Genomic DNA, 15,155 nt, shown 5'->3' on the forward strand with positions numbered 1-15,155 from the left:
AATCTTTCTCTTTTCGTTGCATCAATATTAATCTAGCTTGTTTCTTGCCCTCTGCAAATTTGCTTTTACCTGCAGCTCTTACCTTCCTGCCTTCTTTTATACTGTCCTCTGTTTTCAGTGACCCATCAGCCCTCCCACAGTACAGCTTGCCAATAACTTCTCTGCTTTGGTATTCCTCCTATAGGTTCAAGTCTTTACAAACTCATTTTCAATCCTACTTTCACTCCAGTCAATCCCATTTTCACTCCCGTGTTTTAGAGGAGGAAGATAAAAGAATATTTCAATTCTCAGCTTCTCTCACTAATACCTCTGAAAAAATAACCAGTATATCGTGTCTTTTACATCAAAGTTCATTTACATCACTCCTTAACAGAAAAGTATTGCTCTCAGCAGAAGTAATAATAGCAGTGATCTTTCTAACCTGTGTTTTTGGAGTATCCTTCCATACTCTGTGAAGCATTTGTCTTCTTAAAAATGTGGTAACATCTCTAGGAATGTAAAAATCTTAAGAACAATCACCCAAAGCTTAAATATAATACAGTACATAGCATTTGTTTCTTCAGCTCCCTTGATTCTGCTGTGAATGGGGGAAACAGCGAGAGGCCCATCTCCATGTAGGGAATTCCAGGATCATGAGACCGCACTCTCCAAAGCAGCAAAGGGTGATGTATGCACCACCTCATTAAAAGATAAATTCCTTTAGTTGAGACTCTGTTGTTGTGGGCCCACGTTTTTCTAAGACAGGAGTTTTCCTTTCTGATAACTGGTTCATCCTTTCTCAGAAATCTGCAACTTTTTTTTTTTTTTAAGGTATCAGTAAAATTTATGATAGTAATAACCAAATTCCTATATTTCTGTGGTATAACTGTTTACAGGCATTTAATTAAGTTAAAAATAATAATAACCCAGGTAAACAATAATACTTCTATGTGACTCCTGTATTATTCTTAAGCAGCAATATTGGTTTACTGTTGAAATGTTAGTCATTTTTGCAAGGCAGCTTTCAAGATGTGTCATCAACTTCTATTGGGAAGACTGGAATGTGTTCTGACACAGTTCTGTTCTGATGGTACTGAAAGGGTGAATTAAAAGATGAAGCCACCTCCAGCTCTCCAAATAGAGTTTGCAGTTCGCTGGTTGACTAGTAAAGCAATCATTTGGTAGTAGTTTTCAAAACTCGTGTCATGTATACTTATACATTCTTTCAATGTGCAGGAGCCATTTCATGCTCAAAGTGGAAATTAATGAAAACTGTTATTGCATATTTCACATTCACATAGAGGAGGGGAGTCTCCAGTTTGGGGTGGTTTTTTTGTTTGCTTGTATTTCCCCCCCTCGGTGTGTAGTCATAATGCAGAGGGAAGAATTTCACTCTAAACTTCTTTTAAAAAGCCCTATAATTTTCATTTTATGCCTCTTTTTCACTGTGAGCACATGGCTTCCTATTCCTTTTTCAACTTCAGACTTACTAGCAAATGCTTCCTCAAAGCCAGTGTAAAACTGGAGTCTTAAAAGAACTGGTGAGGTTGGGATCCATGTCCCTGAATTCAGTGACGCCAATGTCAACAAATGCCAGGTTCTCAGCAGACTGGCTATGTGCTATAATGGAAGCATTTTTTCCACTGAATGTCTGGCAAATTTATCTGTTGAAGAGAAACACGTCTCATGATTGAAACTGTAGCCTCACAGCAGGCTGAGCAGGACTTCAGAATAAATCGAGCTGCTGAACACGCATTTATTTTTATGCTCTGTGTGATTAAGTTGCTCCTAAATAAAGCACACAGCAATTAATCTGACAGAAAGGAAACAATTTACAGTACCTTTTTCTAATAGTTACACATGTACACAGCTACCCACGGCAAATTGTCCCCTTGGAAGGACAGGTGACAGGGAAGAAGCAGACCTTGACCCTGACATCCTCTGCTTGAACTTTTCCTAACATGTACTGCAGACTTCAGCACAGAACCATTTCCCATCCATCTTGTTTGCTCTTCAGCTGCCACCCCATTGCTGTTTCAGCTGCAGAGAAGGCAGAGCAGGCAGCTGATGCTGTTTCTGCCGTTTGCTGGGGCAGGCGGGTGACACTGTGTGCCTCTCAGGTTGGTGAAGAATTGCTAGCAGTTTCTCTAAATTGATAGCAGGAACCAAGTAAGAGAGGGCTAGAGAATTTATAGTTTGAAGAAAAGAAACAAAGAGAGAGGAGTAGAATCTGTTACTGGGGTTTTTTTTCTTTTTTCTCCCCCTCCCCACCATTGATCTAGTAAAGTTTATATTTTTAGTGTCAGAAGAAAGGGCTCTTCTTTCTCTGATGTTTTTCCATTGACATGTGACCGTGGGCATTGCTTTCTATGTTTCACATGGCTAAACAATTTGATTTAGAAAATGAAAATTGTGATTGCCCTAGCTGGATTAAAGCCCAGACTGAAACTTGCTTATTGTTTAGAAAATAGGAGAGTCTGTTAAAGATTCCCTGCCAGAGAGCCACGGGGATGGCATATCCACAGTGTTTTGTCTAGGCTTGAGTTTGGTGCTCCGGGGAGAGCCGTTTGGCTTACCTGACTTTCCCACTGATGGAGGGATCGATGTTGAGGAATATCCAAAAGAAGGTTTTTGTGACTACCAGCTCTCTTGGGCTCTCTGTAAGACAGGGTTGTCTGGCCTGGAGTGAGCATGACTGGCATACAAATAATGATGCACAGCACTCCCTATATATGGATCTACTAGGATGACAACAGCCTGGGGTGGGGAAAAACAAAACTGGTTGAGGATGCCTGTTTCTAATATTTAACAATCCCTGAAGTTCAATGCAGTAACCTATGGGAAGCAAAATGGTATTCCAGTTCCACTTCTGCTCCCCGTACATAATGGCAGGACTGCTTTTTTATAGTGCCAAAACTTGTTTGTTTATGCTAAACAATTTTTATGTAGGTGAAAACACAGAAAGTGTCTTATCTCCCCTGTTGGGTGTTTGCAACTTTAATTGTGCAAGAGGCTCTCAATGTTACATCTTTATACTTTATTACAACCCTTTCTTTCATGACACACCTTAATGTTTCCATTTCTTCTGTAGTTTTGAAGTAAAATAATGTCTTTGACACCGCTGGGTGCCATTGCTTTGCAGCTTTGGTCAATACCAATTTTATGTCCCTGTGGTTAGTTAGCTTGTAGCTCTTTTCACATCTTCTTTTCCTGCTTTGGTGGCTGTTGCTTTCTGATCCCCTCTGTACTCTGCTTTGATCTAAGTTAGTTGCTGTCAGATATGTGCATAACAGTTTTAAGAACAATGGCAAGCTCAATTTTTCTACTTGCATTTCATCACACGTGGCCTATTTGCTGGTCTCTGTATTTTGATTAAGAGCAGTAGAAAAAAAATACCCCTAAAACTATTGAATATTACTAGATTAGTGGACCTCAAGATCTACTTTATGCTGCAATCTCCTCTGGCCACATAATGTCCTAGTGATTGCATAGCATAATAGTAAAATAAAACATATATTTTTCAGGTGGCCCATAAAGACATGCTTCCTGGGAAAACATTTAGTATTTTTATTTGAAATAGAAACTTAAAACTTCTTTCTTTGTTGTTGTTGGGTTTTTGTTGTTCTTTCTTTTCCTCAGCATCTCTCCCCCTTCCTCTATTTTGAATTTGTTGATTCCTTTGTCTACAACCTGAGCCAGAGTAAGCACGGTTGGGCTGGAGCTCCAGCTGATGTGAAAAGACTTGTGTCAGAACACAGAGTGGGAAAGTCTCCTTTAGTAGGTTTTAACATTTTGCAGCTGCCAAGATGGGTGTAGTAGCAGAAATAACAACAAAAATTGCTCTGCTCATCCTGCTATTTCCCCAACTCACCATGCAGGTAGTGCTTTCTTCACAGGACATCTGTAAAGCAGGATCTGAGCGGTGTCATCGTTCCCACCCTGCTCTCTACCTGCCCATCTACCCTACTTTTCCCCTTTGAGACTACCTTGCATTTTTAATCAATGTCAATTGATTCCAGATTAAGTGTGGCTGTGATGCTCAAGATAAACAAGCAGTTAAAGGTGAACCGTCTGTGTTTGAGCTTTCTGTATGGATTTCACTGTCACAATCACTTGACACAAGGACCATCGGATTCTTACCTGAAAAATAAGACTCAGGAAACAGACCTGGAAAGAACTGTGGTGAGAAACGGATCATCTGATGAATTAAATATCCAGTTGCTTGATGAATTAGAACCACAGTTGCACCAGGTAATCAATGGCATTTTCTATGTTGAGAGGCTCATAAAGAGTTTTGCCTATCAGCTGGTCATTTGTGAAAGGAAACAAAGAACTAAGTCATGTGGTCAGAACCCTCTTTAATAATTTTACATCACTTCATGAATTACCATGCCTAGCCTTTGTGAAACATTTTATGTGTAAATCCCTTTGCTTTAGTGGCAGACAAATTCATCTCTCATACTTTTTTTTTTGTGATCCAACTCATAGGCCATGAAACTTGAAAAATTTACTTTGAAACAAGACTTCATATTCAATCCTAAGTTTGGTATGATGTGGGTTGTCATGCCAGCAGTATCTCAAACTCTATTTTAAAGGAAATATTACGTTATGTATTTATACAGCCCTTTTGTCTAATTTTCTGGCAGTGTTTGATGATATTCTCAGAACTCAGAGCCATCTTCACTTCCATCACAGGAGTGACAAGTCTGAAATCCTAATATTTCCATTCATCTCTTCTGATGAACAGCCAGAGTCAGATACTGTTGCACTGACTTTAATAGCACATTTATTCTGTAAAATACTGTTTACATGGAGTAATACTTTTGCAGCGCGGGTCACCAGTTCTTCAGCTTGTGTTGTCTGTGATTCTGGTACAAATAAAACTTTGGTTTGTAAGGGTAGCTTTTATGTATTTTTATATATTGGCCCAGCAAAACCATGGGGAAGTGGCATAAAATCTCTCTCTGCTATCTTCTGTGTGAGTAGTAGCCAATGTCTTTTTCCACTGCTTTTATACTGCACCCTGACCTTCTACAGATACTGTTGATGAGCGGTCTTTCATCTCTGCTGCACCTTGGAGTTTATATTTATCATCTCTGCACAAAAACATATCCTGTTCCTTGCCATCCTTGAACACCCACCACGAACTTCCTCTGTCTTTGTCACTGCCAAGTTCCTTCAAACAACCACTAGCTATTTTAGACACTTATAAAACTTATTTTTGCACAACCTGACAGTGCTCCTGCTTGGTCTATTTCTCATTAAAATGTTCCCACAGGGTTGGTTTGATTTTTTTTTTTTTTTTTTTTTTTTAAATTCTGATACTCGATGAAGCAAATCCTGCCCGTTCTTTTTGTTCTTCTCCCTCTGCTCCATTGACGTGGCGTGCAAGTGTGGTACTGCCTTGGTGGTAGATCTGTCCCCCCAGTTCTCCACAGGGATACTAGAGTTATGGACATAGAGTAGAATGGCAATGTGTAGGAAAAGCTAGGAGATGCCTGGTGCTAGTACAGGTATATGAAAGTATTCAGACATCCAACAGACAAACCACAGAAACACATCCTATCCTTCTATGTTGAGGAACTGGTAGCTATGATACGAAGACTGGCTTAATTCCATGTCCTATCCCCCACTGTCTGGAGGACATGGTTTTGGTGAAGGTCAGAAGGTAGAAAACTCATAATCTTACTCTGTGTTTATTGTTTGCTGTTGTGATCTACTTCTGTGGAGCATTTAGAACATCTGACATTATCACAGGACTCTTTCAGATGAATACCTGTTTCCTTAGAAGGACTGTCCAGTGCACTTCTGCATAAACTTCAGTATAGTTTAGATGAGTAGCTACATTCAACTGCACTGCTTAACCAAGACCTGAAGATAGGAAGAGTAACGGAGCACTTGGGTTTTCAGAAGTTTTGTCTGGGAGTGAGGGAGTTGATATAAGGTGGGATTTTTTTCTTTAAATTTGTGCATGCTTTTTTTTTTATATATTACCTTAACGAGATGCCAGGTCCTTGCAGTGCTAGCATCACTAAAAGTTATCTGAGTGGCCCAAGTAGTTCACCTTTTTTCTTAGAAGCTATTTCATCTCATGTTTTACCACTCTCCTGAGTTTCCCAAATGTCATGTTATTCAGCTTTTTTTCACACCCCTGGCCAACTCATCAGCACAGTCATTATCCAACCTCTTGAGCTGATCTACTTAACACCTCATTAAAAAAAATATGTTCAGCTCATCTCCTCTCACTGCTCTTCACTTGTCAACAAGTCCTGTTTTTTCCCCTTTTACATGTAGTCCTTTTGGTGCTTAATATTTGTCAATCATTAGTTTTTACCCTCTGGTGCAGTTTTCTCAGGCTGCTCTTACTAATCATCTCATCTATATTATATGCCACTGCCTTTTTAGCTTACAGTTTATATTTATATATGGAATTTTTGGTCTTGTTTATCCTTAAGCTTGAATGCTAAAACCAAGGCATTAATAGCATATTCAAATATATCCTCTGCCATTGTTTCTTAAAAAAAAAAAGTATATTTTATAAAAATGCTGCTATCGCTTTGTTGTAGTTGTTAGAAACTTTTTGGTTGAACTTTTCTGTAGAAATAGTTTTCATACTTGGCTGAATGATTCAGTATTTCTTTAAAGAATCCATAATTATTTCTGAAGGAAACTTGTTAAAAGTAAGCTCACAAATAAAGCTACAGACTGGGGTTTTTTTGTTTTGTTTTTGTTTTTGTTTTTTGGGTTTTTTTTTTACTGTGAAGCAGTTAAAATCAGAAAGTTAGCAGACAATTTTTCCAATTTTTTCCTCAACAGAAAATAATTAGGATTCAATGATATGGAACATGCCATCCTTGTAATTTATTTTACATATGTAAGTAGCTTTTTTAGCTGTATCTGTGCTCTTTACTGCATTTCACTATGACTTTACTATACTATGCAAAGAGATGTGTAACCTGGACAGTTCTTGAAACTGATGATAAGTTAGTCTTGTGATGGAAGTAGGCACTTAATGATGTTTTTGACTATTGGGGAATGATGGGCAAGTGAATAAAAAGTGACTTTAAAAATATTTAACAGTCACATGATTTCTTCTGTACCACAACTGTTTGATTTTTTTTTTTCCCCCTATACATAAAACAGTGACTGTAGTTTTGGGAAACCCCAGTGTGTGTTAACTACAGGTAAATGCTGACTTTGTGAAGCTGACCATTGTGTGTTTGAGTAGCCAGAAAAATAGTGGTGATGTTTGTGCTGTCACGTGAACATAAGACCAATAAGTTTTCTGAGAAATTGGAATTTCTTGGTACCTGAAAATGTTCAGTGAGTATTGACAACAATTTATCTTACCACTAGCAGCTGGAAACCTGAAGATATTACTCCTCATCCCCCAAATATCAATGCTAGTTTTTGAAGATTACAAGGGCATGGCAAACAAAACTGAGCATCGTAGGGCTAGAGAAGAAAAATCATAAAACCCCCAAAATATTTCAAAGCATTTTCAAAGACATCCAGGGCTTCAGTAAGCTTGGTATTCTGGTGGCTTCTTTGGCTCCTCCAATACTTGGTATAGTGAAGTATTTTCATGCAGGCAGCTTGCTTTTCAAGGAGATACCTTAAATGTTTCTGCATTTAGTGCACTGAAATGTTAAAGCTGTGAGATTCTAAACAGACTGAAGTCCTGGATCGAACTGTTGAATTCTTAGGAAAAGTTTCCTGCAGAATCAGCTTAGCCGAGTTCAGTTATGACTGGAGTACTGTGTTCTCATGCTGATGTTGCTATGAACCTCAGTTTTAAGTTCAGGCCTGTATTACTGCCATTAGCCTAAGCAAGACAGAGCTGCTTTCAAGTATACATAGGAATGAGAAATGAGGAGGAAGAAATACCATGGTACACTCTATACCCCTGCTACAACCTTTTCTTTTTTCTCTCCGAATTTTTGGCTAGAACTGAAAATCTGGTCTTCATTTTGAATATACTGGAGAAAGGACAGCACAGAAAATCTGACTTCAAGGAAAGTGTTCTTTCATTATTTTCCATCTCATAGGCTGTTATCTGTACAGGTCCTGAGCAGAAAAACATCTAGTTAGGGAGGAAGTCCCCAGGCAGAGGGTGATTGGAGGAAAAAAAAAATATCTCACCATAGTCAAACCAACATTGGAACCTGCTATGAAATCCGCACAGTGCTTGAAGCAGAATATGATAATTTGATTATGATAACATGAGTGTGCCTTTAAATAATTCCCTGTCATAGTTAAAAAGTGAAGAATAATGAAAAAGGTGAATGGGAATGATGGAGGACAATACTCTGACTACATCCATCACCTCTTAGCTGTACCTGTCTGTTTATGCACGCCATCAATGTTGTAACAGCAACTGTCTTCAGAGAAGCTGTGCCTAATGAATCCTTTAGGTTTACAATCTATGAAGGTAACTTTGTTTCTCTTTCTTGTTTTTTTTTTTTTTAATGCACTTACGGTGGCTGATGACTCGACTCTTATGCTTAGGGGACTGTTAGCTGCACCGGCATAAATAGTTCATTACTATAACTATGCTGGGGCTATGAAAAAGAAGAGGAAAAAATATCAGCACAGCAAATGTCTTGAGGGCTGAATTATTTTTTGCTTCCCTGCCTTGCTCATGAGTGGGAGCTACAAAGTACTATATTGCTACCGTTGCCATCACCTCACTGAAATAGCTACCATTATTCATAGGAGGGCAGCTGAGGTCAATTCTATGCGCTTTGTGCAAGGATCCCTACTATTCATCCCTTACAGTCCTCTAGACTGTGAGCTGTAGCAAATGGATTAGGGAAACAGTCTATTCCATCTCCATGAGGTATAGATTTGAGTTTGAGTTGTCCTTGTGTTTTCTAGTGCAATCTTATGTATATCATGAGCAAGACTTTTGAGCAGCCTTAAAAGCATAAGATGAAACAGCTTTTTTTTTTTTTTATCAGATTAAAAAAAAAATAAATAAAAAAAAGAAGACCAAACATCTGCTTCATTGTGGAAAGCTTCAAATGCATTTGTAGATGACTAAAGCCTAAGGGCTTTCACTGAAATTGCAATGTAGTTTATTCTTAGCAATTAGATGGAAACTGGCCATGCTTCAAATATGACATAAAAATGAAATGTCCTCCACATCAAACTGACATCGCAGTCTTGGAATACCTGGTGGATTATGTGCAGTATTGTTTTCTTTTCTCTGTCTTTTCAGCCTCAATACTCTGATCAATAAATGCATACCGAGGCAGCCATGGTGACAAAGAATGATGTCTTTCCTTCAGATATTTGATGCTGAATAGAATGCATGAAACATCAGCTAAATTTGTGCATCTTCTGTTCAGTGGTGGGTACTTTTGAGCTCTGTCTTTCCTTAGCTTCAGCTTAATAAAGGATTTGCAGGGCAGATGCAGAGAATGCTTTGTACACCAAAGGGAATGTCCCTGAACTACAGTTAATCTGTTTAGTTATGAAAAAGTTAGGGAGATCTTGGGCTCCTTAATTGAAAAGCTGTAATAATTTGATTTTACGATGTATAGAATAGAGGGTTTGCTGTGATCTTTTTTGATGGGGTCATCTGGAATACTTCATGAATGCAGTGAAACTATAAACAAGATGTGTTGGGTTTTGTTTTGGTTGGGGTTTTTTTGTTTGTTTTTTTTTATTCAGGACTGCAAAACATCTCATTCAGTCAACAAAGTGAAATGGCTGATAGAGAACATGCAAGCATATTTCGACGGTAACAACAAGGAGAGAATTTCATAGTACTTACTAAAGCTTGCTGAACTGTTAGTTTTCCTAGAGCTGTTTTAAGTTCCACAGGGGCACTGCTTCTTTCACTTTGGCCACATCTACTTGGCTTTTCAGCAGCAATGCACTATCCTGTATTCATTACACCTACCTACATTATGCTCTACCCTTGCATTGCATTAAAACCCATATGAAATATTCATTAGAAGAACATGGAAAACAGACACACAGGCACTTCTTAAAGCAAATGGAATTCTACTACCTCATCTGGAATATATGGTCATATTAATCCTTTACTCCTTCAGATATGTCCCTGCATCTCACTGAATCTGAAGGTATAGGAGGATTACCCTTCACTTTTAAAATGTAATAAATAATTTGTCTTTGAAACAATTGATTATTAAATTTATTCTTAAAATGTATTTTTCCTAGGGAAAAAGAAGAAAAAGTCTTAGGCTGGAAATCCATACTATCCAGAGAGAGAATGTCCAAAAGGTGGATTAGCACTCTGACACTGTGAATATTTTAGAAAGGTGGAAGTATTAGAGAGGGAACTATCAGAAGTTAAAATGCCAGGTATGGTTGCTCCTGTGTGATTTTGTTCATGTAAGAAGTTGTGATGTATTACCTTTCAAAAGGTAAGTCTTGTTTCCACTCTCTGTCTTGGTAGTGGAAACTTTCTTTTAAACGTAAGTATCATTTACTCTTGAACTAAGCCCCCTCCACCTGGTTCTTTCACCGTAGAGGTAGTATAAGGGGCCTTGCAGCCTCTATATTATTTGACTAAGCACAATGTTAAGATCTTTCCTTTAGTGGCGATCCAGACCCGTGTATTCATTTGGTATTGCTGAACAGCTGTACGGGTTTACCAGTGTGAGTCCGGGACCAATATTCATTATTTTCAAGTCTGTCTATTTTATTCCTTGTCCTGTCTAATCGGCATTGGTGTCCCTGCAGCAACACCTCTAAGAGTTCAGGCTCTGGATTTAATGCAGGTGGAAGTGACTTGGTGTTGGCTGTTTCCATGGTGTACATATAATCTGTCTTGTCCTTGGTATATAGGACAATTCAGATCAAATACTTCACCTGACTAGGTGTGCGGTGTTGTATTTAGTGGTAGAGCAGATGGCATTTCCCTTCCTGAGCTGTGCAGCAATTACTGTATACCTTTGCCTTTGAGAAATTTATCACTTAAGGCTAAGACTTTCCAGTGCAGTGCTGGATGTACTTTAAGTCCCTCAGTAACTGGCTGGGTGTGCATATGGCTAATTTGCTTTCGGCAGTGCAGTGGAAAACCATGTTTGTCATTTTCTTATAAAACCATGGGCAAGTTCATGTAGCACGTTTCTTCTTGTCAAGTTATTTACAATATGTAAGTTAAATGATACCTTTTGCATTTGAGAAAGAAATGCAGTAAGTGCTGCTCACACCAGGAGTAGTTGGGCTTATTAGAAATCTTCCCATAGTGAGGAAGAAGGATAACGTATACACTTGCTATTAGGAAGTATTAGTATGTTAAAAGAAGTAAGTGCCGCTATCCACTGAAGTATCCATTGAACTAATGGATAGATTTTTATCATTATCTTACTATTAGATTGCAAAACTGATGTTTAATGACACATAATTGTTTATTTGGTTGCATTACTAGACCTTATTCTTATATATAAGCAACATTCAACATAGTGTATCACATTAACCTGTGATCACTGATACAAGAACTTGTCCACATGTGGAAATCTACAAAATAGCTGCTCTGAAATAAATGCTGCAAAGAGCTGTTAAGATTTTCTTTTCTTTTTCCAGGGGTGTAAGTGAGGGTTGTATAAACCCTCTCTGCTGCTATTCTTATTCCAGAAATAGGTGTTCACATGGGCACTTGTTCTAAAAGAAGGCACTAGTAATTCTACTTACTTCGACGGGCAGCAGGAGTCAGGTTGTTGCTTCTTTCTGATAGCTGAAAAAAGACTTCATATATAGTTTTAAAAATCTTCCTTACTATATGTGGTCACATATCAGCTCATTGCTTTGTTACAGAGCCTGGGAATTTATGTCATCTGTTAATTCAAATCTCGATTCAGAAAACAGGAAACATGAGGGTCGCACAAATGTTTTTTTCTAGTGGCTCTCAACAGCCATGTCATATACAGTCACATTAATGAATAGCTTTTGTACCACGAGAAAATTGAAGTACATGCACACGCACACACAGAGATTGTATAGCATTCACTTGCACCTAGCAATGAATTATAAAATGTCCTGTCCCAGCAGTGATGTTACAGGATGGTTTTGGATGTTAAAATAAACTTCTGTGATTGTCTATTGGTTTATAGATAATTCTATAATACATGCTACTCTATTATTTGCTTTATGACCTGGTCCCTAGTAATATCTAATTAAATATTGTAAAATTACTAACTTGTCTCATGAAAATGGACAGCTTTTGTCTCCCTCTGTGTCACAGCTTCTTGGACTTACCACTGCAGATTGTGCTGGATGCTTAGCATTCAACTCTTAATTGAAATTGATACAAAATTATTAGCTTCAGCATGCAGTGTTACCATATTCATGGCCTGCTCTTCTGCCTCTGAGTCTTAACTTGGAGACAATGCCTGCTCCCTGAGTGCTTCATTCTTAGAAATGTGTCAGCCACAGTAGTAGATGCAAATTGCAAATTTGTTTTAACTCCGGGAATTTTACATGAGTGAGGTCATCAGATTTAACTTTAAAAGACTAAGTGGTACTTTTATACATAAATCCTCTGCTAACAGAATCCCAGAGTAAAGCTGGAAAAGAGTCAACACTTCCATGTCTTACTGAGAGAAGTAGTTTGCTCAGTATTAAAGTTTGCTCAGTATTTAATTTTGCAGGTGACAGTAATAGTAGTAGTGTACAATGCTTGTTCCTCATTGACACGAGTATCATATGTTTTAATGATTGACTTGTTTCGGAAGATGTTTTCTCCATATGCAAGCTGGATAAAGCAATTTGCAAAGCAAAATGAAAGAATTGTGATGTCCTTCCTATTGGTCAGTGGAAAGGTTTGACTCCTTCAGATCCTTCTGAAGGCTCTAGAAATAGCTTTGGTGACCTCTCAGTTTACTTGTTTGTGACACAGAGAGCATGATAAATTTCCTGCTGGAACATGAAATCATCTGGCAGAGACATCTACAGGAATGTAATTGCAAGATATGTTTATCAGTGCTTTCCCTGGGCTCCTGAGCTGCAAGTCTTTTACTTTTTCTTTCTTTTTAAAATAGAAAGATCATTTTTCTGGTTGGAATAATAAATCCAGCTTTGACACTTCCTTATCTACACTACTGGTTTTAATGCTCAGGCAGGTGATTTGCCTGGGGTACGAGCCCTAGATAATCTCGAAACACTTTTGTGTTTGATATCATGAACAGTTCTGCATAGGATGTAGCTGATCTGCGTGCTGAAGGTTAAGTGATACTAAATTAAGTGGCCTATAGAGCTGAATACCCTACTGAGTTTAATCCTATAGTTAATGACCTCCCCGACACAGAATCATGGAATGGTTTGGGTTGCAAAGAAGCTTAAAGATCATCTAGTTCCAACCCCCCTGTTGTTGGCAGGGACACCTTCCACTAGGCTGCGTTGCTCAAAACCCCATCCAACCTGGCCTTGAACACTTCCAGGGATGGGGCATCCACAACATCCTGGGGCAACTTGTTCCAGTGCCTCACTGCCCTCACAGTAAAGAATTTCTTCCTAATATGTAATCTCAATCTACCCTTTTTCAGTTTAAAACTGTTACCCCCTTGTCCTATCACTGCATTCCCTGATAAAGAGTCCCTCCCCATCTTTCCTGTAGGCCCCCTTTAAGTAAGTACTGGAAGGCTGCTATAAGGTCTCCCTGGAGCCTTCTCTCCTCCAGGCTAAACAACCTCAACTCTCTCAGCCTGTCCTCATAGGGGAGGTTCTCCAGCCCTCTGATCATCTTCGTGGCCCTCCTCTGGACCTGCTTGAGCAGGTCCATGTCCTTCTGATGTTGGGGGCCCCAGAGCTGAACACAGTACTCTAGGTGGGATCTCACAAGAGCGGAGTAGAGGGGGACAATCACCTCCCTCGGCTTTCTGACCATGCTTCTTTTGATGCAGCCCAGGATATGGTTGGCTTTCTGGGCTGTGAGCGCACGTTGCTGGGTCATATTCTGTTTTTCATCCACTAATATCCCCAAGTCTTTCTCCACAGGGCTGCTCTCAATCCACTCATTGCCCAGCCTGTATTTGTGGTTGGGATTGCCCCGAGCCAGGTGCAGGACCTTGCACTTGGTCTTGTTGAACTTCATGAGGTTCGGACAGGCGCACCTCTCAAGCCTGTCAAGGTCCCTCTGGACGGCATCCCTTCCCTCCAGTGTGTCGAGCACATCACACAGCTTGGTGTCATCAGCAGACTTGGTGAGGATGCACTCAATCCCACTGTCCATGTCGCTGACAAAGATATTAAACAGTGTCAGTCACCATACCGACCCCTGAGGAACGCCACTCGTCACTGGTCTTCACTCGGACATCGACCTGTTGACTGCAACTCTTTGAGTGCGACCATCCAGCCAATTCCTTATCCGCTGAGTGGTCCATCTGTCAAATCCATCTCTTTTCAATTGAGAGATGACGATGTCGTGCAGAACAGTATCAAAAAACTGTCCCTCAAAGAACCTTCCAAACCTGTGGAGAGAAAGCCTGATGAATACAGCAAGGGACATACATGTTGTGATAATGTTTATGTTACTTTCTGAGTCTGGTGAGACCCCGTCCGAGGAGGTGGAAACATAGAGGTTTGGGAAATCCAAGTACCTGGAAACAGCAATGCCTTGTTGTAGAGCGTGAACCTGTCCTGCTATAAGCTCTTTCTTCAGCTAGCTCCTCATACCTTGGTTCTGATCAGACTGGAGCTGTGAGCGACAAAATACTACAACATGTCTGAGACATTCAGCAGTGTAGTTTAAGTTATCCTCCCAGGCACCCTGCCTACCTCACTCCCTGCAGCTGGTCCTCCTTGCCTCAACCCACCCTCTTGTTCTCCTGGACAGGGACAGAGCAAGTGGCCTTGAGCCAGCGATGCCTTTCTCACGCTCTCTGCAATTACCTGATGCCAGGGTAATACCGGCAGGTCTCAGCAGCTTTGTCCATGGAATGATCCTGAGCCTGATATTCTTATTTTGTATAGCTAGAAGTACTCATTGTTCAAAATGTCATACTTTAAAAAAGTAAATAACCAAATCAGACAGGGAAAATGCTCTTCATTGCATGCATACAGGGCTCAGGGAGTAAGCAACACATGGGTGTTAATAAATGACACTGAAGAATCTTGTCATAAGATGTGTCTCTTCTAGAAGCCTGGTACTCCCTAAGGCATCCTGGGCCAGCAATTGCTATCCAGAAGAAAGTTTATCGGTTTTG

At 39.6% G+C, this 15,155-nt stretch overlaps 1 long non-coding RNA gene across 1 annotated transcript in view; it reads left to right on the plus strand.

Moving 5' to 3' along the window:
• LOC138690271 (uncharacterized) overlaps positions 1 to 15,155 on the plus strand; it is a 33,901-nt gene that overhangs the window by 11,057 nt on the left and 7,689 nt on the right. The window contains exons 2-4 of the long non-coding RNA XR_011329071.1: positions 3,999 to 4,230; positions 9,200 to 9,331; positions 10,168 to 10,311. This is a non-coding gene — a long non-coding RNA (uncharacterized lncRNA). The remainder of the gene's footprint in view (positions 1 to 3,998; positions 4,231 to 9,199; positions 9,332 to 10,167; positions 10,312 to 15,155) is intronic.

Source organism: Haliaeetus albicilla, chromosome 21 (assembly GCF_947461875.1).
Source record: "Haliaeetus albicilla chromosome 21, bHalAlb1.1, whole genome shotgun sequence".
NCBI classification, from domain to species: Eukaryota; Metazoa; Chordata; class Aves; order Accipitriformes; family Accipitridae; genus Haliaeetus; species Haliaeetus albicilla.